Source organism: Lycium barbarum, chromosome 2 (assembly GCF_019175385.1).
Source record: "Lycium barbarum isolate Lr01 chromosome 2, ASM1917538v2, whole genome shotgun sequence".
Lineage (NCBI taxonomy): Eukaryota > Viridiplantae > Streptophyta > Magnoliopsida > Solanales > Solanaceae > Lycium > Lycium barbarum.
Genome location: NC_083338.1, coordinates 83,120,143 through 83,144,150, shown reverse-complemented (window position 1 = coordinate 83,144,150; position 24,008 = coordinate 83,120,143).

The following is a 24,008-nucleotide window of genomic DNA, read 5'->3' as shown; positions in this document are numbered from 1 at the left end:
ACTACATTTAGAACTGATCTTACACTTTCTCTTTCTACCCAAGTTGTTCAACAACTAAGAATTCTTGACAACACGAAATTGTCACGACCCAACTAGGGCCGCGACGGGTACCCGGGGCTAACCACCGAACACCGCTCGTTCTATTACTCATCTTACTCATTTAATGCTCTTTTATCAATTTTATATTCAAATCATAAGAAAATCATCTTTCATTTGAAAAACATAAATACTTTTATATACATAAGCCTTTCGGCCATCAAAACAATACATATACATAGCAGCAATCTCGTGAGACCATCTAACCCACACTACGTATCTACGAGCCTCTACTGGAGTGCTAGACATAGGACGGGACAAGACCCCCGTCGTGCCCAAAATATACGAATATACACAAAAGAAATAATCATAAGCACCTCCAGAACAATGGAGTGCTCTCAAATCAGCTACTAGCCCCTACGAGTCTGGATCAAGATCGTCTCCCTGTCTACCTGTGGGCATGAACACAACGTCCAAAGAAAACGGACGTCAGTACGAATATTGACTGAGTATAAGAGGTATAAGCAATGAAAATATGTCAATGAGATAAAGGAAGCATCAATAAGGAGCAACTGTATATAACTGTCACTTATAAAAGAATCACATATGCTGGCTTACTCATAATCATCATCATGTCATATATGCATTACAAGCATAAGTGTATAAGCATAAGCTGCCCATCCTTATAGGTACGGTGTGATAATAATTAACCTGCGTCCAGACCTCCCGCGTCCGGGGTATAAGCTTCCCAGTATAGTGGTGTGTATGCCTGCCCGCCTTAGCGGTGTCTGCCCTGCCATATAGGCACGGTGTAATATCATCATCATGTGCATATCATAGGCTTATCATACTATTATCATAATGCATGCATAATAGCTCAAGGATAGCTATACTTTATCGAGGATGACATAAGGTCACGAACCCCCGATTCCATTATGGAACATTTTTAAGTATTCTGTCTCACCTTGAAGGAAATAGTATATAAGGTGAGTGGTTACAATAAATGACACCATTAACGTCATAGGAACATCATATCATAAACTCTAGAATCGTTATACTAAACTCTTCATCATCACTATTGAACTCATAATGTATCTCTTATCTCATGTGGTTATTCATAAACATGGCTATTAGTTTTCCGAAATGTAGGAAATTCATGAAGAGGAAGGAAAATTCATGCTATAGGATTCATGCCATAGAAAGAAAGGACTAGCCTCACATACCTTTTACGTCTAACTAATCTATCGCTTGCTTGTTCTTCTTTAATGCCCACGTTTCTACCTTCAAGAGAATTCACATTAACATTAGTTAGTCGGCTATAAGAACGTGTTACTATTTCTAGGGAAAATTGGGCAGCATTTCCTTTATTTATAAAACTTTTCTCATATTCTATATCAACTTCCAAACGTTCATAACAACATTCACAATATTGCAAACAACAATCATCATTCATCTACATTTCCCACAACTCACCATTTCCCCTCAATTTCTCCACAATTATGATTATAGCTCACTATCGCGTTTTCTCATATATAATACCTATCCCATGTTCTAAATGTCACTCATAACGTTTTTACAATCACAATTCATCAATGATCATGACTCAATCCAAATCTTTACTCAACAATGTTACTATTCACACTTTCATGACCCATTTCCTATATCTTTCTACACTCCAAGTGTTTCAACTTTTCCATACCTCAAATAACATGTAAATACCATAAAACTTACCTTAGATGGTGTAGGAATAAGCCTTGAGTGGTATTACTCTTTTTGCACCAAAACCCTAGTTCACTTCTCTTGAAATTTCTTGGCTTGGATGAACTTTGATGAATTTCATACACTTGATTCACTTGAATTCTCGATATTGATCTTTGATTTCCTTTGTTTTCTTGTGAATGAAGAGTGGAGAATACTCTAGAGGTTTATAGAGAGAAGTGATGTTGAAATGAAATGAATTAATGAACTTGGGTCCCCTTTTTAATGCTTAAAATCTGATCCGTCAGGCAATTCTACGCCAATTTTGACGGGCCGTCAAAATTCCTACGGGCCGTCAAAATGGCCTGTAGAACTGCCCAGTCAAATATGAGTCACTGTGACCATTTGACGCTGGGCTGTGTAAATTTGACGGACCGTAGAATTTTCTACGGGGCGTCAAAATTCCTGCGGGCCGTCAAATGGTCCGCAGAAATGTTCTGCTCAGACAGTCTGGCGTAGAATGGCCATAACCTTTGATCTCGATATCGTGTGAGGGCCCACGACCTATGGTTGGAAAGCTCTTTCAATTATCTACAACTTTCATTCTTAGTGGTTTTCCAAATTCCAAACTTATAATGGCATTTTGGCCCCTCCAAGTCAAATCATCCGAAAATGTTTCCTTAAATCATCCTTTTGGATTGCTTATGCCCATATTTGGCTTATGGGTCCTTCTTAGGACTTGCTCAACGTTCGATGTACTACTCATATATCTCTTCATATGTCCCTTATAAAACTCCGATGTGTGGGCCCCACTTAGCTTACAGCAACGAGGGCTTTTCGGTAAGTGACATATGAACCAATTCAACCCATATGGTGTTATAACCCGCATTTTGTACGTTCGGATAATTCGAGATAATTGCAAAAAGTTAAGGGCAAGGCCATTTTTCGAAATTATTTTAATGCACAAGTGGTTATGAATATTATTAGTATGGAAATATTGAGAAAGGTTAAGGGTAAAAAGGGAAATTCACAAAATGGCTCATGGTAACATTGCGGAAGGCCAGGGGAAAAATGGGAATTTCACAAAATATTCGAGAAGGTTCTTAGAGGGGCCATGTTGGCCGTGTGGCACATGCCATATTTTATTAAGTGGGGGCTAATTATAAATTATAAAGATATATGGACCAAAGCTTGCTTAAGAAGACAATTAGTCTTCTTTGACTATTTTTAAGAAACTTCAAGAAAGATAAAGAAGGGGCATGTGTCCACATGCTATTTGATGAGGCTAAATATATATATGGACAATTTCCCCTAAAGCAAGACAATTGTTCATGAAAAACTCCAAGAAGAAAACTTGGAGAAAGAAAATAAGGCCATTCGGCCATGGTTCAAAAAAATGGTCCATAGAAATTTTTCAAGAAAAAAAAATATTTCTCCTAGTATTCTAAGCAATTGGAAGCCCCTCATCAACATGGAGTAGTTGTTCGAACAAGCAAAGCATTCATTTGGGCAATTCATAAGCTTAGCCGAATGAAGGAGTTAAGTGAAGAAGGTATGTATTCAACCTCCCTTCCCATGTTTTATGGATGATTTGTGAGTGTTGTAGCATGTAGAAATGAATGAAAATCATGAATTTGGTATGTTGGGGTGTTGGCCGAATATAGTTGCATTGTGTAGAACAAATGAATTGATTTTATTTAGTAGTTAGATTATTGTGTTGTGGATTCCATGATGTAAAATGAGGATTTAATGGCTTGAAATGAAGTTGTAATCGTTGTGGTGTCATTGTGGAAGTTAATGTGACACTAGCATGAATTCTCATATTTGTATGAATGAAGTTGTTAATGTAAAATGTTGGTGGAATTCATGAATTTGGAGGTGAGACATTTGTTTGGAAGATTGTAAGTTGCGTTGTTGTGATTGAATTTGAAAGAAGGAAATAGGTTGTTATTGTTCTCGTTGGAATTGGAAGGATTCGGGTGAAGTAGTATGTTGATTGAGTCGTTTTGAATGTTATGTGAATTGAATTGAATATAAATGAAATGTCGTTAAATTGTATGGCAAAGGTTGTTAATGTTAGAATGCGTCTTGAATTGATTGTTGATGTTATTGGTATGATTGATGGTATTGTTGATTGATAGTTTGGCCGAGTTGAATTCTCGGATTGTTGATTGATGATTTGGGCCGAGTTAGATTCTCGGGGTGGTGTATTTACTGGGGAGATGCTGCCGAAATTTCGGCAGATCATAAGTGAATTTATTTGAAAGACTAAGACAAGTGTGTGTGGTAATGAATCTAATGATTGTGTCAATCTTCTTGAATGTAGACTAGCGATAACGAGCTTGGACAATTAGGCGTAGCTAATAGGACGTGGAACAGGTATGTTAAGGCTCATCCCTTTCTTTGAAGGCATGAATCCGATGCTATGATTTTATAATTGTTTCCATATTTTCCTTATTTTCAAAAGTTAGATGTTTATGATTCTAAGGAATGATTCTGTCACACCCTAACCTTACTAGGGTGTGATGGGAACCCGACCCCATATCCGGAGCCGAGCGAACCCACAGACTCTTATTTCATACATAATCCTTAGGGCTTTTAAATCAAATGAACATGAATTACATAATAAAGCTTTCAGAAATATTCTTTTTCATTACTTTCAAATTAAACAGAATCTGTAATCATATAGAATTTATATTATAACACAAATGACACATCAGCTGATGGAGCCGCTTACAAAACTGACATAATATACCCACGACTCTGTCTGCAAAGTCTCTAACTTCGAACAAACATCATAGCACACATACTCTGACTCGACAGCACTCCAGGAACAAGTGGAGCTTGCCAACTCCGCTGGGACATCTTCTATGATAGCTTTAGCTCATCTGGGTGTACCTGCGCGGCATGAAACACAACTCCCGAAGAAATAGGGGTCAGTACGGAATATGTACTGAGTATGTAAAGCATGGAATACAGAAAACAGAATCATAATCAAAACAAATAGTATAAGAGTAAGTACAGTATCCAGATTACCAAGGCGCTTATTTTCCCATCACAAATCGTATATGCAGATGTCATATGTCAGAAAAGTGCAGATCCAGAATATCAGAATAATTGTCTTCCAAACCCACATCATATGTGCCGAAGTCATATGTTAGAAGAAGTTCAGTAAGTAAGTAAATCATCCAGAGTGCCAAAATGTTTACTTTCCAAACACAGACCGTGCGTACCGACACCATATGTCATCACATACACATCATCATATACAGATATACACATATAACTGATAATGTTGTGGAACGTACAGCCCGATCCATATGTAATATAATAGAGCCGAGGAACGTACGGCCCGATCCATATATATATATATATATATAACATATACTGCCGAGGAACGTTCGGCCCGATCCATATATATATATATAACATATACTGCCGAGGAACGTTCGGCCCGATCCATAATTATATAACATATACTGCCGAGGAAAGTTCGGCCCGATCCATATACATATAACATATACTGCCGAGGTACGTTCGGCCCGATCCATAAATAAATTATACTGCCGAGGAACGTTCGGCCCGATCCATAAATATAATATATACTGCCGAGGAACGTTCGGCCCGATCCATAAATATAATATATACTGCCGAGGAACGTTCGGCCCGATCCATAAATATAATATATACCGCCGAGGAACGTTCGGCCCGATCCATAAATATAATATATACTACTGCGGAACGTGCAGCCCGATCCATAAATATATTATAACGTATACATATCCATAGTAGTACTTCCTTGAAACAAAACATATCTTGTTCATATATATATATATATATATATATATATATATATATACAGAAAACAGAACATATCATGTTGCCGAGGCGTCGGCTCCAATCCATATATAACATAACATACTAGTGGCTAGTATAATATAGTGCCCACAATGATATAACCGGCCCGAGGCTCGGCAGACGAAATAATAGTAGCACGCACGAGCGTAGTATCAAGAAACATATGTATATAAATCAATTCTAAGATTCGATGGATAAGTTTACTCACCGACCACTAAAGGCTTAGAAACAAGTTTCGGGTCAATCCGACTTAGTATGAGAAAGTTACGGCCGTTTGAAGTACAGAATGTTCTACGAACAATTCAGAAGAAGTTTTTCGAAAAATCCAAGCCATAATCATGTCAAAAATCTTTTGGATATCATTATGGATCAAATTAAATAGAACTTTTGGAATCTTATGTACGTATCGGACATATCAAGGCTCGACGGAACAATCAAATGTGTTGACACTTGGAAGGTCAAAACTATAGTCATATCATTTGTCTCTCAAATGCCATTCGGAACATCTTGGCCAAACTTTGGACAGCATAGACACACATCATCGGACATCATAGGTACATATCATCGGACATCATAGGTACAAAGCAAAACCATACGGAACAACTTATGGGGAGTCAAGGACGGTAGCCAACCTAATGGCTCTAAGAGTAAAAATCTTTCTGAAAAACATTTCATAAGCCATACTTGGAAACTTAAGTATCATTCATATTAGAAAACTTCCGAACATCATTATGGATCAAATATTCATATTAGGAAACTTCAAATGACATTATGGATCAAATCAAATGGAGACTTTTGGACCATATTTACGTACCAAAATATTCATCAAAGACTTTAGTCATCTCGATTTTCTTTCGAACAACATTCGGAAACATAACAACTAGAGTCTTCGAATATCACAAATATGCATCAAGCCATATGAAATAGCTTATGGAAGTCAAAGATGTTAGTCATCCTCGTGGCTCTAAGAGTAGGATTTCCTTTATAAGCGTACATATACATTTTTGTTCATTTCAAAAGGATCATGCCAAAAGAAGGAAATGTTAAGCCTTACATACATGTGCCACACCTTATTAGCTACGCTTATTCGTCCAAACTTGTTAGTCTACATACAAAAGAATTCACATAATCATTAGATTCATTGTCATTCACTTGCCTTAGACTTTCAAATGAATTCACTTATATTCTACCGAAATTTCTGCAGCATTTCCCCTGCAAATACACCATCCCCGAGATTCCAACTCGGCCAATTTAACAACAACAAACCCGAGAATTCAACTCGGCCAAACTTTCAACAACAATACCAACCATCATATCTCCAATCTTCAACAATTTGCTCAAAATGCATTCTAACATTAATAACTTGTCTTATATAATTCAACGGCATTTCGTTTACATTCAATTCAATTCTCATAATATGCACGACAACTCAATTAACATTCTACTTCCCCCAAAGCCCTCCAAATTCAATAAGGACAATAACAACTCATTTCCTTATTTCAAATTCAAACACAATAACCCAACTTACAATCTTCCAACCACATGTCTCACCTTCCAAATTCATGAATTTTATTTGCAACTTACACATTAGCAACTCTATTCTTATAATTATACGGAACCATACTAATATCACATTAGCTTCTTCCACAATTCACAAACGATTTCAACCTCATTTCCAATCATTAAATCTTCATTTAACATCATAAAATCCACAACACAACAACAATCAAAATGCTAAATAAAATCATTTCATTTATTCTACATGACACCACTATATTTTGGCCATACTACACACACATATATTTCATGAATTTCATTCATTTCTACATACTACAACATACACAAACCTTCCATAACATATAAAAGAATATGAATTCTTACCATTTTCCTTAATTTCCCACTTGACTATAATTATGAACTTGCAACAAAGAGGGGATTTCTTGCTCCAACAATTGTACCACGTTAAAGAGGACCTTCAAATTAGTAGGAATACTAGAAGAAATAATTTTTTTTGATCAAGATTCTTGGTCTTCAATTTTTTGGACCATTGGCCGAATAGGCCCTTTTTTTTCTTCTTCTCTCAAGGTTTCTTGAACTTTCTTAAGGTAAGGATGATAAAATGATCCATAAGTCATCTTATACACATGGATAATTAATCCACATGGGCCTAATCCCACTCCATATGGCCGGCCACCTTGGCCCCTTCATTCAAGCCCAATTTCTTTTTTTTTTGTTTTGTAATTCATGGAAAATTATTCTCCAAATTCCAAATTTGCCCTTAGCCTTCCTCCACATTTCTATGAGTCATCTTGCGAGTTTCCCTTTTTACCCTTAGCCTTTCTCAATATTTCCACACTAACAACATTTATAAATAATATTCATAACAACTTGTACATTAAAAATAATTTTTGAAAATGGTCTTACCCTTAACTTTCCACGACTATCTCGAAATATCCGATCGTACAAATTACGGGCTATAAAAGATTCCCTTCCCGATAACTTGTAAATGTTTTTCCAAAGTGTCCGTATTTCTCCAAAATAAAGGTTTATGGTATTGTAAGCTTTTATAACAAAAACGATGGATATGTTTTACAACGACATTGATGATGTCGAGGATGAGAATATTTCCATGATGACTATGATAAGAATGATTTCATATTCGAAAGGTACGTGATATGATTATTGCTTTGATTCTCCAAAAATGGCTTCCGAAACGTTCGTAGAAGGCTCTGTACTTCAAACGCTCATACTAAGTCGGATTGACCCGAAACTTGTTTCTGAGCCTTTATGTGTCAGTCTATGGACGTACCTATCGAGTTTTGAAAATTTGTTCTATGTGCATATGTATATGATTTGGTGCCTTACGAGATTTGTGATCTTATTCTACGTTCTCTTAATGTTATCCTTCGTTGATAGTCTCCCCTTATATTTATCGTTCCTTCAAGGTGAGACAAAGTGTCCATGGTTATTCCATAAGGTAATCGGGGGTTACCAACCTTACGTCACTCCGATGGATACATGACTTTCTTTGGGCTCTCATGCATGCTGCTTATATGATATATGTATATGATATATGTATATGTATATGGGGGATATGGGGAAAAGGGCCATATGTTGCGCTATAGACGCATTGCCACCTGGTCAGTTGGCGTAATTTATCATCCCGGATGCGGGATGCCCGGACGCGGGATATATGTGAGGGAGCCGACGTTGTTCGGCGCTATGACATGTTCTATTTTCTATATATATGAAGAAGAAATGTTTTCAATGAAAGCCAAGCATGCATGACATCCGCCCTAAGAGGCACTCATATGTACAGGTTACTCTTCTACTTCATGATAAGCTCTATATGTCCATTCTGTTATTATTCATATTTATATCCCTTACTATGTTACTATTCATGCCTTACATACTCAGTACGTTGCTCGTACTGACCCCCTTTTCTTCAGGAGCTGCGTTTCATGCCGCGCAGGTACACCCAGATGAGTAGAAGCTATTATAGAAGATGTTCCAGCGGAGTTGGCAAACTCCATTTGCTCCTGGAGTGCTGCCGAGTCAGAGTGTATGTGCTATGATGTTTTGTTCGAAGTTAGAGACTTTGCAGATAGAGTCGTGGGCTCAGGATGTCAGTTTTGTAAGTGGCTCCATCAGCCGATGTGTCTTATAGTATTGTGTTACATAACCATTGGGATTACATATTACAATTGATTCGAGTACAATGAAGGAAAAGTTTCTGGAAGCTTTATTAAGTATTCCATTCTTATTTGATTTAAGGGTCCAAAGAGATTAAGTATGTAATAAGCGTTAACGGGTTCGCTCGGCTCCGAATATTGGGTCGGGTGCCCATCACACCCTAGTAAGGTTGGGGTGTGACAAAGTGGTATCAGAGCAGGTCGTCCTAGGGGTTGTCTGCAAAGTCGTGTCTAGTAGAGTTGTTATATCCCGCATTTCATGCATTCGGATAATTCAAGACAATTGCGGGAGTTTGAGAGCAAGCATATATTTTTAAACCTTGTTTAGCACACAAGTTGTTTATAAGAGTTATGGATGCGGAAATATTGAGGAAGGCTAAGGGAAAAATTGGAAATATAGTTCCATGAATTACAAGAAATAGGCATGAAGTAATTGGGCTTGGAAAAAATCAAAAAAAAAAAAAAAAAAAGCCCAAGGGGGTGGCCGGCCATAGGCCATGGGCCAAGGCCCAAGTGGAATTTAACCCATGTGAATAAAAAGGATGACTAATATTATTTGTCATCATATTTTCAAGAACATTCAAGAAAAAGAAAGAAGAAGGAGAAAGAGTAGAGGGGTTCGGCCATGACCATGGAAAATTGAAGTCTTCAATTTTGATCCCAAAAAATATTTTCTCCTAGCATTCCTACTAATTCAAGGGTCCTCTCCAACGTGGTATAAGTGTTGACACAAGAAAACCGCTCTTTGTTGCAAAATCACAACTCTAGCCAAGTTGAGGAGTTGAGAAGAAAAGGTAAGATTTAATCCTCTTTTATATGTTATAAATGGTTTGTGTATGTTGTAGTATGTAGAAATGGATGAAAATCATGGAATTATGCATGTTGGAGGGTTGGCCGTACATGTGTTTATGGTGTAGGAAGATGAACTAATTTTTATGTAATAATTTGGTTGTTGTTGATATGTATTCTAGGATGAAAATGAGAATTTGATGATTCAAATTGATGTTGGAATTGTTACGGGCTGATTTGGAAGCCAACATGACTTTGGTGTCGTTTCTTTAATTGTGAGAATAATGTTGTTAATATGTGTGTTGTTGGGATAGTTCATGAATTTGGAAGCAAGAAATGCATTGAAATTGTTCCTAGGGAAGTTGGGGAGTTTTCGGGTGAAGTATGGTATGTTGGTGGAATTGTGGAATATTGTGTAGGTTATTTGAATGTGTTCTTGAATTGTGTTTGAATGATCTTGGATTAGTAACGAATATGTGAGCGTTGATATCGGCTTGAATGTACATAGTTGAATTGAATATTGATGAACTATGTAGAGAAGAGGGTTACTAATGTTAGAATGCAAATTGGATTGATTGTTGATGTTATTAGTATGGTAGTTGGTATTGTTGTTGATGTTTTGACCGAGTGAAAGTCTCGGGGATGTTGAATTTATAGGGGAGATGCTGCCCAAATTTCTGTAGACAAATGCTAACTTAAGATTAAATTCCAAAGTGCCTATAGCTAATGTTGGTATCTATGGACATATTGTTGACACCCAATTTTGTCCTGCCTCTCCTTCGAAATACTTATTTACGCTTCTAATATTTTGGCAAATAAAAAATATATGTATATTTTTTACTATAATTATTTGCCTCTTATCAATACCGGCGTTTCATTATTCTATTACAGTTACTAGCTATTATTATTATTATTATTATTATTATTATTATTATTATTATTATGTTACCAGTACTATTATAATTCACATTTTTTATCATTTCAGCACTTTTGTTTTACCAGCTTACGCACACGCATCGCATTTATCTTCGCATAACTAAATAATAATGTTTATTTACTGTGGACTTTCGAAATATTATTGCACGGCTATTACGACGGCACATAATCTGAGCACTAATAATTGCATATTTTATATTAAGTAATATTTTAACACACTTTAGTATAGAGTTATTTAAATAAGTCTTTTATTTAAATGTAGTAGCCAAATCAACCCATACTATTTTCGGATCAATTCATGAAAAGCAGCCCAATATTTTTCATCCGCCCAGCCCACATTTTCAGCCAATTCAGCCCAAATAATTACCTAACCAGCCCATATTTTAGCCGACCCAGTCCATTAAATCATTTGGACCCGACCCGGATACGTTCAAAACAAAGGAAACCCTTTTAGGGTTTCCTTTCATTTCCTATTAATCAGACGCCGCCCCTCCCCCTTTTTTTTTTCTCTCCCGCTCCTCTTTCCCCCCACTTTCGTTTGTCCCCCCACGCCTCTGCCGCCTCCACTTCCCTTTGTCCCTGCTCCTCTCAAAAGCAAACCCTAGATTTTCCCCTATAAATATTCGTTTCTGTTAATCCATTAGGACAAGCCTTGGAACCGCAGAAATCCCCTAAGAATCAAAGTTCTTGAATCGCCAAATTTCCCTTGAAAAATACAAGTCTTTAATTATTCCAGTTCCCCTTTAAAACATCGGCTTTTAATTTGCTCGATATCGTCACAAAATATTAGACCCTGTTCTGTTTTTGCTGTGGTGTTCGTTCGAATCCGAGCATACGCAAGTTCGAATTTCAAAGTGTTCGAGTGGATATCAAAGCCTCGCACCCATTTCGCTGCACCCGAAGAAGGTCAGTCAACACCCCTTTTATTTATTTATCCATGAATTAAGCACTTTCTGCTTTGTGTTATGTGTTTTTATATGCTTTACATGCTTGTTAGTTAGGCAGTGTGATAATGCTGATAGATGTAATTCCCGTTTTGCTTAGATTAATTTGGTTTAGTTCTTGTTTAGTTTAAGCTTAGTATGTTTTACTCTTTAGTGGATAATTTGGTCCTCGTTATGTCGTTTGAATAATACTAGCATGTGGTTAGCATTTTTAAGGCTGTGTGTGACCATTACCTTCCCTGTTTCAGGCTGTGGTTTATGTTCTTAATGTGTTGGTAGTTATTTGTACGTGTATAATGTTCTCTGTTAACTGTTGTACGCATTTGAAAGCATGTCTAGCAAGGTCAAGTATCAGTTTTGTCTGATGAAGTTTAGAGGTTGATGTTTATTATGGTTTAATGTGTTCTTAATCCAAATTGTCCTTTATATTTCGAATGAGTCTATTGTCATCCAAATATGTATTCGCATACATATCATCCCTTTGTTTACTTTGGTTTTGGTTCCTATGCAATCATGAGTAGCTCGATATATGTTTGTTTTGCTTAATGTTGCAGTTGGTAAGAAAACTATGTTCAGTTATTTAGTTTGTTTTGCTTAGTGTGGCAGTTGATAAGGAACTGTATTTAGCCTTTAGTTTGTTTGCTTAATATTGTAGTTGGTATGACACTATGTTTAGTCATTAAGTCTATTCTGCTTAGTGTTGTAATCAGTATAAAATTACACTCACAGTGGCCTAGTTTGTTTGCTCAATTTGAAACTGTAATTATAGTTGAAGGAGAAGGACCCTTCTGTTTTAGTATTTGAATTACCTGGCATGTCTAAGTTAGCTTAATCAATTTGAAGCCTTATACGATAAGTCATTCTATAATCGAGCATGATTGTATGTTTGCCTAGTTTAAATCTCCTTTAACTGCGTGTTTTAGCTTAAGCCTATATGAACAAATTCCTTATTTGTAAAGGGTCTCGTCCTTCCACTGTTTCTTCATCTGAGATGGGTAAAAGTATGATTTATGAGAGTGAAAACTAAGTCTGTATACTTAAAGGGAATCAGATTGCCATAAGTTGTTCTGTGCTGTCTCTTAATGTCTTGCTTGTCCATTACTTGGCCTGTATCTGTTAGACCCCGTATTTTATTTGTCGAGTTATTCACGAAGGAATCGACGTGAGATAGAAACCTCGGATTTTTAATTTCTAAACTACAACTAATCGGTTATAAATTTTACTTAGTATAAAAATGTTATTGGAGATTAGGAATTTCTTAATTGTGGTGTTAAGTAAATATTTGTGACAACAATGAACTAAGAAGGAACACCAACATGCCAAGGTAAAAGGATGACTCAAAGTCATCTAAAATAAGGCTAATGGAAGACATACAAATGTGCAATTAAATGTTGATTCATCCACTACATTTCCAATATATTGTGGACAACTAAAATACACTTCATAACCAAGTGTATATTCGGCCAAGGGCTGAAAATGGGAGGAGAAAAAGTTGAAGCATGCAATTGAATATTTAAGCATCCACTACTTTATGAAAGTATACATTATTTTATGAAGACATAACATGGTGGAGGGATCATTTCACATTAAATATTGATCATTCATCTTTGCATGATTACAATGGACAAAGAGTGGTGTATGAATCATTCACCACACATACAATTGTCTTGTAAACAATTGAAAAGAAAGAAGAAAGGAGAAACAAGAAGGTGAGGCTCGGCCACACTTGGCCGAAAGTTGTAGAAAAAAAAAATGGAATTTTAAGTGTAAAGTTAATGGAGTGACTCATGCCATGAGTGGATCATGTGACCAACTTGTAGGCATCAAAGTAGAACCAAATAATGACCAAGAAATCAGCCATCACAATTCATTTCAACTACACAACATAAAGAAAGAAAACCTAAACCTAGATCTAGAGAGAGAGACTCTCGGCCACCTTGGCAGATTTTTGAGCTCTTTGCGTCTTGATCCAAAAATTATTTTCCAAGGTGTTTCAACCCTTTAGAAGGTCCCTAGAACGTGAAGATAGTAATTGGAGCAACAAGAACCATTTTCATCTCAATTCACAAACTCTAGCCAAGTTGAGAAGTCGGATTATCAAAGTAAGATCTAACTTCCTTTTTCATGTATTAAGGGTGATGTAGATGTGTAGATATAAGTTGTATGCATGAAATAATGTGTGTTGATGTTGGAACATGATAGTAACCACGAGGTTATATGTGTTGATGTTGAAGTATGGTTGCAACTTGATAAACATGAATTGCATGCATAAAATCATGAACGTTGGTGTTGGAATGTTGTTGTGGCCGTGGGGACTGTTTTGGTGGCATTGATGGACTGATTTTCTTTAGTAATTATGGTTGTTACTATCATATATCTGATGGTAAAAAGAATGAAAAGAATTGGAAGGTTAAAGGTGAAGTTGTGTTAGTATGAAAATAATTGAATCTATGATTTTATGTGAGTGATGTTGAAGCATGTTGAAACCGTGAGTGGACTGTTTTGTGAGGAAGTTAGTGAACTGTTTTTACTTGATATTTTGATTGTTATTATCATGGATTTTAATATGGAAATGAAGGTGTTTAATGGTTGGAGTTGAAACTAAAGTCGTTTGTGAATGTTGTAAGGATTATAGAAATGACGATGTAGCTTAGTTGCGTATGAATTGATGTTGTACTTGTCGTGTGGATAGCTGGTCATAACCTACTGAAATCATATGAAAAGAAGACATGAAATAATGTGTAAGAATCATATGTGGTTTGCTTAGTATGTTCGTAAAAGTTTGCAAGAATTCCGAGCATTATTTAGGGACTGTTTTGGACATATTGTTGGACTGTTTTGGATGTGTTGTTGGTAGGGACTGTTTTGGACTTTTTGTTTTCATTAAGTTGGAAAAACTAATTATAGTTAAGAGTATACATCATGTTTTCATAGTGGTTGGACTGTTATAGAATCGCTTCGACGAAATAATATGACTATAGACTAACAAGAATAAATTGGATGTGTCATAATCACATGTACACTATTATCTAGTGTTGTAAGGTACGGGCTGTTTTGACACGTTGTTGTTATTGAACTTGGAAGATTAATGATAATTAAGATTATGTATTGTGTTGTATGTTGGATGGGCTGTTATAAGTTGTTACATGCAAACGTTAAGGCTACGAACTATTAGAAGTAACTTGAGAATGTAGTAGCCGTATGTGAATCGTTATTGCATGTTGTGAATGTGGGTTGTTTGGAATATTGTGTGGGCTGTACGGATTGATATTGAACATATAATTATTGATGTTGGGCTGGTTGTATGTACTTGGTTTGGATACAAGAGCAAACGTCACCTAAAAATCTAGAAAGGAGTTACTAACGTTAGAATACGTTTTGAATCTCCCCGTAACTTAAACGTTGTTGTTGGCATCTTAATATAGGTTGAAGTATTATTGGGCAGCGTATACATATTGTGTGACGAATAAGCGTTAAAGGTATGTGAAGCTAACCCTTCTTTCTTTTTGGCATGATCGTTGTGAAATGAATATACGATATATATATATATATATATATATATATATATATATATATACGATTCCAAAGGAAATTCCTATTCTTAGAGCCACTAGGATGGCTATTGATCTTGATTCCCATAACGTATGTTTTGTTTTATATATATTGATATGTACACATGACTTCAAATTTCCATTTTGATATGATCCACAGGGACATCCGAAAGGTATATGGTATGACTATTATTTGAAATTGCGAACGATGGTTCGTGTTGACTATCCTATTGAGTCCTTAAAAATGTTTTGAATTGCATATAGTTTCTCACTACTCTGCTCGTGCATACCTCAATATATCTTTCACCGAGTCCCGGGCCGGGTATGTTATCGTGCACACTTCCACTGTGTTGTTCGCCGAGTCCCTCATTAAAGGGTCGGGTACAATATATATATATATATATATTCTAGAGTTATGCTGTGTTATAGAGTTATGCTGTGTTACGGAGTTATGCTGTGTTATGGAGTTATGCTGTGTTACGAAGTTATGCTGTGTTACGGAGTTATATTATATTCTGGAGTATGCTGTGTTATGGCGCCAGAGACGGGGTGGCGACCATGTTCACCGAGTCCCATAATGTGGCCGGATATGATATATGATATTGACATACATGATTTATGTTTCGAAAGCAAGTACCTGGGTATTTTGGTTATTGTACTCATTTTTTGTACTTCTTATTTCAATTATGATCCCGTTTACTGTGTTTCATGCTTTACATGCTCGGTACATATTCCGTACTGACCCCCTTTCTTCGGGGGGCTGTGTTTCATGCCCGCAGGTGCAGATACTCGCTTTGGTGATCCGACAGCTTAGGATTCCCTTTCTGCTATTTTGGAGAGCTCCGTTGTTCCGGAGTCCAGATTTTGGTACAAATCCTTCTCGGATATATAGATATATGCATATGTTGACTAAGGGTACGACGGGGCCCTGTCCCGTCATATGTTACGTTACTGTTGATACTCTTAGAGGTCTGTGGACATATGTGTGGGTTGTGTATGGGTTCTGTTCAGCTGTGTCTATACAATGTGCTTTGGTATGATGTTCGTATATGATGGCGGCCTTGTCGGCTTGCATATGATATTATTATATGATGGCAGCCTTGTCGGCTTGCATTTATATGACTATTTATGTGACAGTCTCTGGCGCCATAACACAGCATACTCCAGAATATAATATAACTCCGTAACACAGCATAACTTCGTAACACAGCATAACTCCATAACACAGCATAACTCCGTAACACAGCATAACTCTATAACACAGCATAACTCTAGAATATATATATATATATATATTCTAGAGTTATGCTGTGTTATAGAGTTATGCTGTGTTACGGAGTTATGCTGTGTTATGGAGTTATGCTGTGTTACGAAGTTATGCTGTGTTACGGAGTTATATTATATTCTGGAGTATGCTGTGTTATGGCGCCAGAGACGGGGTGGCGACCATGTTCACCGAGTCCCATAATGTGGCCGGATATGATATATGATATTGACATACATGATTTATGTTTCGAAAGCAAGTACCTGGGTATTTTGGTTATTGTACTCATTTTTTGTACTTCTTATTTCAATTATGATCCCGTTTACTGTGTTTCATGCTTTACATGCTCGGTACATATTCCGTACTGACCCCCTTTCTTCGGGGGGCTGTGTTTCATGCCCGCAGGTGCAGATACTCGCTTTGGTGATCCGACAGCTTAGGATTCCCTTTCTGCTATTTTGGAGAGCTCCGTTGTTCCGGAGTCTAGATTTTGGTACAAATCCTTCTCGGATATATAGATATATGCATATGTTGACTAAGGGTACGACGGGGCCCTGTCCCGTCATATGTTACGTTACTGTTGATACTCTTAGAGGTCTGTGGACATATGTGTGGGTTGTGTATGGGTTCTGTTCAGCTGTGTCTATACAATGTGCTTTGGTATGATGTTCGTATATGATGGCGGCCTTGTCGGCTTGCATATGATATTATTATATGATGGCAGCCTTGTCGGCTTGCATTTATATGACTATTTATGTGACAGTTCTAAGACCATGGTTTGGTCGTTATAAGATCCATATTGAGTTTGATGTGAAATGAACATATAGCTAAAGAGTATGTATACGGGTGTCCATGTCGGGCACCAGTCACGGCTTACGGGGTTGGGTCGTGACAAAAGTGGTATCAGAGCGGTTTATCCTCGGAGTGTCTACAGACCGTGTCTAGTAGAGTCTTGTTTATCGGTGTTGTGCACCACATCTATAAACAGGAAGCTACAGGTCAATTAGGATGTTACCTTTCTTTCATATCTGAGATCGTGTGATAGAGCCCAATCCATAGGAAATGAAATTCCTTATACTAACCCATGATTTCAGCTGATGAACGGCATCAACAGAAGAAAGTGACTGATGATATTAGAAGTTACAAAGTACGCAGGTAAGCAAAGGTACGAAAGATATATGTCGAGTAAGGTATGGAAGTACGATTGAAATATAAAATTGAAAATTTAAAGAGAAAGTAAACAGGAAAGTATAACAGGTGCAGTTTGAGTTGGGCATACGAGGTATGTTCATCATTTTCATATTGTTGTTGATATTGGGAGCCCTGTGTGGCTATGATACGATATGATATATATATATATATATATATATATATATATATATATATATATATATGTTGGCCCTGTGAGGCATTGTTGGTATTTCCTGCATGCAGGTTTGAGATAATAAGAAATACAGAGGAAACTCTGCCAAAATTTTCCTAGAAATAAAAAGAGAATGAGATGTAGGTTTGTAATACGTCCTGAAAGGTTCTGTCAGTAGTAATGACAGGATTTGACTAAGCTGCGAGTACGGCTGACCTCGAGAAATAAGTTAATTGCTGAATAGATGGTAATAGTAATTATGAGGTCAAGATCAATATGGTAAAAAGGAAATGTTAAGATAATTTAGAAAAGGCTGGAGAATCTTAATAGAGTGTTATGTTGAGATATCAACTGAATTGATCAGTAGGGATAAATTACGATGAGTCTATAGTTAAAAGGAGTAATAGTATGATTGAGACAAGAGTACGAAGGAGGAAAAATTGTGACGAATACGAATGTATTGATAAGACAGCTTGTGAGGTATTAAGGGTAAGGTTGACCAGAAAGGGTAAAAGGTTAAGAAGTGTTACACTATAGGATTGGTTACGAATAGGATATTATGCGAGATTGTTATGAAAATGAGTAAATCCTAGCGAGGAAGTAACTAAAAGATATGACGTGATCTATGTGACTAAAGTATAAAGGCGAGCTATAAAACGAATAAGAAAGACTTATAAAGTCTTATAGGGAAAGTTCAGAGTGGAGATTATGTGATAACGAAAGTGAAAGTGAGCACAAGGAAAGAAGGAGTTAATTAAAAGAAGGAAATAAGAAGAAAGCGAGATAACAGTGCAATAATAAGTTATGACATCTGTAGCCGAGAATACGAGTAATATAAGTGACAAAACTGTGAAAGACCAAACTATAGAAAGGAGAGCAACGAGGTAGAATGAGTGCTAGAAAATGACTAGGATGATAAGAACACATAGGGATGAACATAATACGTTATGAAAAAGAGAAAGAGATTATGCAGAGAATACAGAGGTAGCATGAGATTCCTCGCACACAGAATAAAAGATTGACATGGACTAGAGAAATGGTAAGGGAATACTAAAGGAAACACCCAAGATAGACATAATTAATTGAGTACGAGCATAAAATAAAAGGGAAATATATAGATACGAACCTAAAGGTGTAGTACGACGACAAGGTGATAAGATAAACCATTATTAAGACGAACTTGGTGTGATTCTGAGTAAGTCAGAAGTCAGTGTTGGGTACGCAACAAGGGTAAAAGAGCATAAGGCATAAAAGGAGTACTGCGTGTATATGACTTCACCTCGGAAATAGTGGAATCCTTAACGGACATGAACTGAAGGAACTGAAGGAGCAACTGAAAGATTTATTAGAAAAGGGCTTCATAAGGCCCAGTACATCACCTTGGGGAGCACCGGTATTATTTGTAAGGAAGAAGGATGGGTCGCTGCGGATGTGTATTGATTATAGGCAGCTGAATAAAGTAACAATAAAGAACAGGTATCCCCTCCCCAGGATCGATGGTTATTTGACCAGTTGCAGGGTGCTAAGTGCTTCTCGAAGATTGACTTGCGGTCAGGTTATCACTAGGTGCGGGTAAAGGAGGCAGACATTCCAAAGACTGCATTCATGACCCGATACGGGCATTACGAATTTAGAGTAATGTCCTTTGGATTGACCAATGTTCCAGCGGTATTTATGGATCTGATGAACAGAGTGTTCAAGCCATTTCTTGACCTGTTCGTAATTGTATTCATTGATGATATTCTGGTCTATTCACGATCAGAAAAGGAGCATGCAGATCATTTGAGAACGGTACTTGGGGTGCTTCAGCACCAGAAATTCTATGCTAAGTTCTCTAAATGTGAATTCTGGTTGACTTCAGTAGCATTCTTGGGGCATATTATTGGAGCTGACGGCGTTCGGGTAGATACGCAGAAGATTGAGGCGGTGAAGACTTGACCTAGACCTACGACACCTACTGAAGTACGCAGCTTTCTGGGGCTAGCAGGGTATTACAGAAGGTTCGTAGAGAAGTTTGCCTCAATATCAACGCCTTTAACGAGGCTAACCCAGAAGGCAGCTAAGTTCCAGTGGACCGACGCTTGTGAGCGGAGTTTCCAGTTGCTGAAAGATAAGTTGACTACGGCCCCAGTTCTAACTCTTCCCGAGGGACCGGATGGCTATGTCATTTATTGTGATGCTTCCGGTGTTGGAATAGGTTGTGTGCTGATGCAGCATGACAAAGTTATATCCTATGCCTCCCGACAGCTCAGAAAGCACGAAAGAAATTATCCCACCCATGATCTGGAGTTAGAAACGGTGATTCATGCTCTAAAAATATGGAGACATTAATTATATGGTGTGCATGTTGACCTTTATACAGATCATAAGAGTCTCCAGTACATCTTTAAGCAGAAGGAGCTGAATCTGCGGCAGAGGCGGTGGTTAGAGTTGCTGAAGGACTATGATGTTGACATTGTACACCACCCAGGGAAAGCAAATATGGTAGCAGATGCACTCAGCCGTCGATCTATGGGTAGTTTGGCAGACGTACAACTAGAGCGGAAGGAGATAGTCTGTGAGATTCACCAGTTAGCTAATTTGGGAGTCCGTTTGGCTGATTCTGAAAATGGCAGGATTTCTGTTCAGGGAGTTGCTGAGTCTTCTATCATAGAAGAGATAAAGAGACACCAGTACGAGGACCCTATTCTTGTACGTCATAGGGATGCAGCTCTTCAAAAGGACGGAGTGCTACGATACCAAGGTAGATTATGTGTACCTGAGGTTGCAGGGCTACGACAACAGGTGATGGGAGAGGCACACTGTGCCCATTATTCTATTCATCCAGGGTCAACGAAGATGTATCATGACCTCAGATGCTTGTATTGGTGGGATGGCATGAAAAAGGATATAGCAGAGTTTGGTGCTCAGTGTCCGAATTACCAGCAGGTTAAGGTCGAGCACCAGAAGCCTGGAGGACTATTACACGAGATGGAGATTCCGACCTGGAAGTAGGAGGTGATTAATATGGACTTCGTCAAAGGTGTACCTCGCACTCTGCGAAAATATGACTCTGTTTGGGTCATCGTTGATAGGTTGACAAAGTCAGCCCATTTCGTTCCAGTCAGGACTACATATTCAACTGAGGATTATGCCAGGTTGTACCTTAAGGAGATAGTGAGACTTCACGGGGTTCCCATAACTATTATCTCTGATAGAGGAGCCCAATTCACCGCTAACTTCTGGAGATCCTTCCAGGAGGGATGAGGGACACAAGTGAGTCTCAGCACGGCGTTTCACCCTCAGACTGACGGACAGGCCGAGCGTACCATTCAGACACTACAAGACATGTTACGGGCCTGTGTTATGGATTTCCGGGGTAGCTGGGATGATCATTTTCCACTTATTGAGTTCGCCTATAATAACAGCTACCATTCGAGTATCCAGATGGCACCATATGAGGCCTTGTATGGGAGGAAGTGCAGATCACCTATAGGCTGGTTTGATGTTGGCGAGACCAAGTTGATAGGCCCAGATATGATTCAGCAGGCTGTTGATAAACTAAAGCTTATCCAGGAAAGATTACTGGCAGCCCAGAGTCGGCAGAAATCATATGCAGATAATCGGCGTCGACACTTAGAATTTCAGGTTGGTGACTGGGTATTCCTGAAAGTGTCACCCATGAAAGGTGTTATGAGATTTGACAGGAAAGGGAAGTTAAGCCTGAGATATATTGGACCTTATCAGATTGTCCATAGAGTAGGCCAGGTTGCCTACGAATTTGACCTACCGGCTGATTTAGAAGCGGTGCATCCAGTCTTTCACGTGTCAATGTTTCGCAAATGTATAGGCGATCCTTCCAGAGTATTCCCCGTAGATGATGTCCAAGTGACAGAGGAATTGTCCTATGAGGAGCAGCCTATAGCCATACTTGATCGGCAGATTAGGAGGTTACGAACTAAGGACGTGGCTTCAGTCAAAGTATTATGGCCAAACAACAACAGGGAAGAGATGACTCGGGAAGCCGAGGAGGAGATTAAAGACAAGTATCCTTACTTGTTCTCTACGCCTACAGGTAACTCCAACTCCTCACTTGATTATATTGATTGTCCGATAATACTATATGTTATGACGATAAGGGAAGCCGTTTCCCAAAATTCTTATAGAACGTCACGGGACCAATTCAACATTCGAGGACTAATGTTCTAAAGGGGGGTAGAATGTTAGACCCCGTATTTTATACATTGAGTTATTCGTGAAGGAATCGACGTGAGATAGAAACCTCGGATTTTTAATTTCTAAACTACAACTAATCGGTTATAAATTTTACTTAGTATAAAAATGTTATTGGAGATTAGGAATTTCTTAATTGTGGTGTTAAGTAAAAATTTGTGACAACCATGAACTAAGAAGGAACACCAACGTGCCAAGGTAAAAGGATGACTCAAAGTCATCTAAAATAAGGCTAATGGAAGACATACAAATGTGCAATTAAATGTTGATTCATCCACTACATTTCCAATATATTGTGGACAACTAAAATACACTTCATAACCAAGTGTATATTCGGCCAAGGGCTGAAAATTGGAGGAGAAAAATTTGAAGCATGCAATTGAATATTTAAGCATCCACTACTTTATGAAAGTATACATTATTTTATGAAGACATAACATGGTGGAGGGATCATTTCACATTAAATATTGATCAATCATCTTGGCATGATTACAATGGACAAAGAGTGGTGTATGAATCATTCACCACACATACAATTGTCTTGTAAACAATTGAAAATAAAGAAGAAATGAGAAACAAGAAGGTGAGGCTCGGCCACACTTGGCCGAAAGTTGTAGAAAACAAAAATGGAATTTTAAGTGTAAAGTTAATGGAGTGGCTCATGCCATGAGTGGAGCATGTGACAAACTTGTAGGAATCAAATTTGAACCAAATAATGACCAAGAAATAAGCCATCACAATTCATTTCAACTACACAACACAAAGAAAGAAAACCTAAACCTAGAGAGAGAGACTCTCGGCCACCTTGGCTGATTTTTGAGCTCTTTGAGTCTTGATCCAAAAATTATTTTCCAAGGTGTTTAAACCCTTTAGAAGTTCCCTAGAACGTGAAGATAGTATTTGGAGCAACAAGAACCATTTTCATCTCAATTCACAAACTCTAGCCAAGTTGAGAAGTCAGATTGTCAAGGTAAGATCTAACTTCCTTTTTCATGTATTAAGGGTGATGTAGATGTGTAGATATAAGTTGTATGCATGAAATAATGTGTGTTGATGTTGGAACATGATAGTAACCACGAGGTTATATGTGTTGATGTTGAAGTATGGTTGCAACTTGATAAACATGAATTGCATGCATAAAATCATGAACGTTGGTGTTGGAATGTTGTTGTGGCCGTGGGGACTGTTTTGGTGGCATTGATGGACTGATTTTCTTTAGTAATTATGGTTGTTACTATCATATATCTCATGGTAAAAATAATGAAAAGAATTGGAAGGTTAAAGGTGAAGTTGTGTTAGTATGAAAATAATTGAATCTATGATTTTATGTGAGTGATGTTGAAGCATGTTGAAACCGTGTGTGGACTGTTTTGTGAGGAAGTTAGTGAACTGTTTTTACTTGATATTTTGATTGTTATTATCATGAATTTTAATATGGAAATGAAGGTGTTTAATGGTTGGAGTTGAAACTAAAGTCGTTTGTGAATGTTGTAAGGATTATAGAAATGACGATGTAGCTTAGTTGCGTATGAATTGATGTTGTACTTGTCGTTTGGATAGCTGGTCATAACCTACTGAAATTATATGAAATGAAGAGATGAAATAATGTGTAAGAATCATATGTGGTTTGCTTAGTATGTTCGTAAACGTTTGCAAGAATTCCGA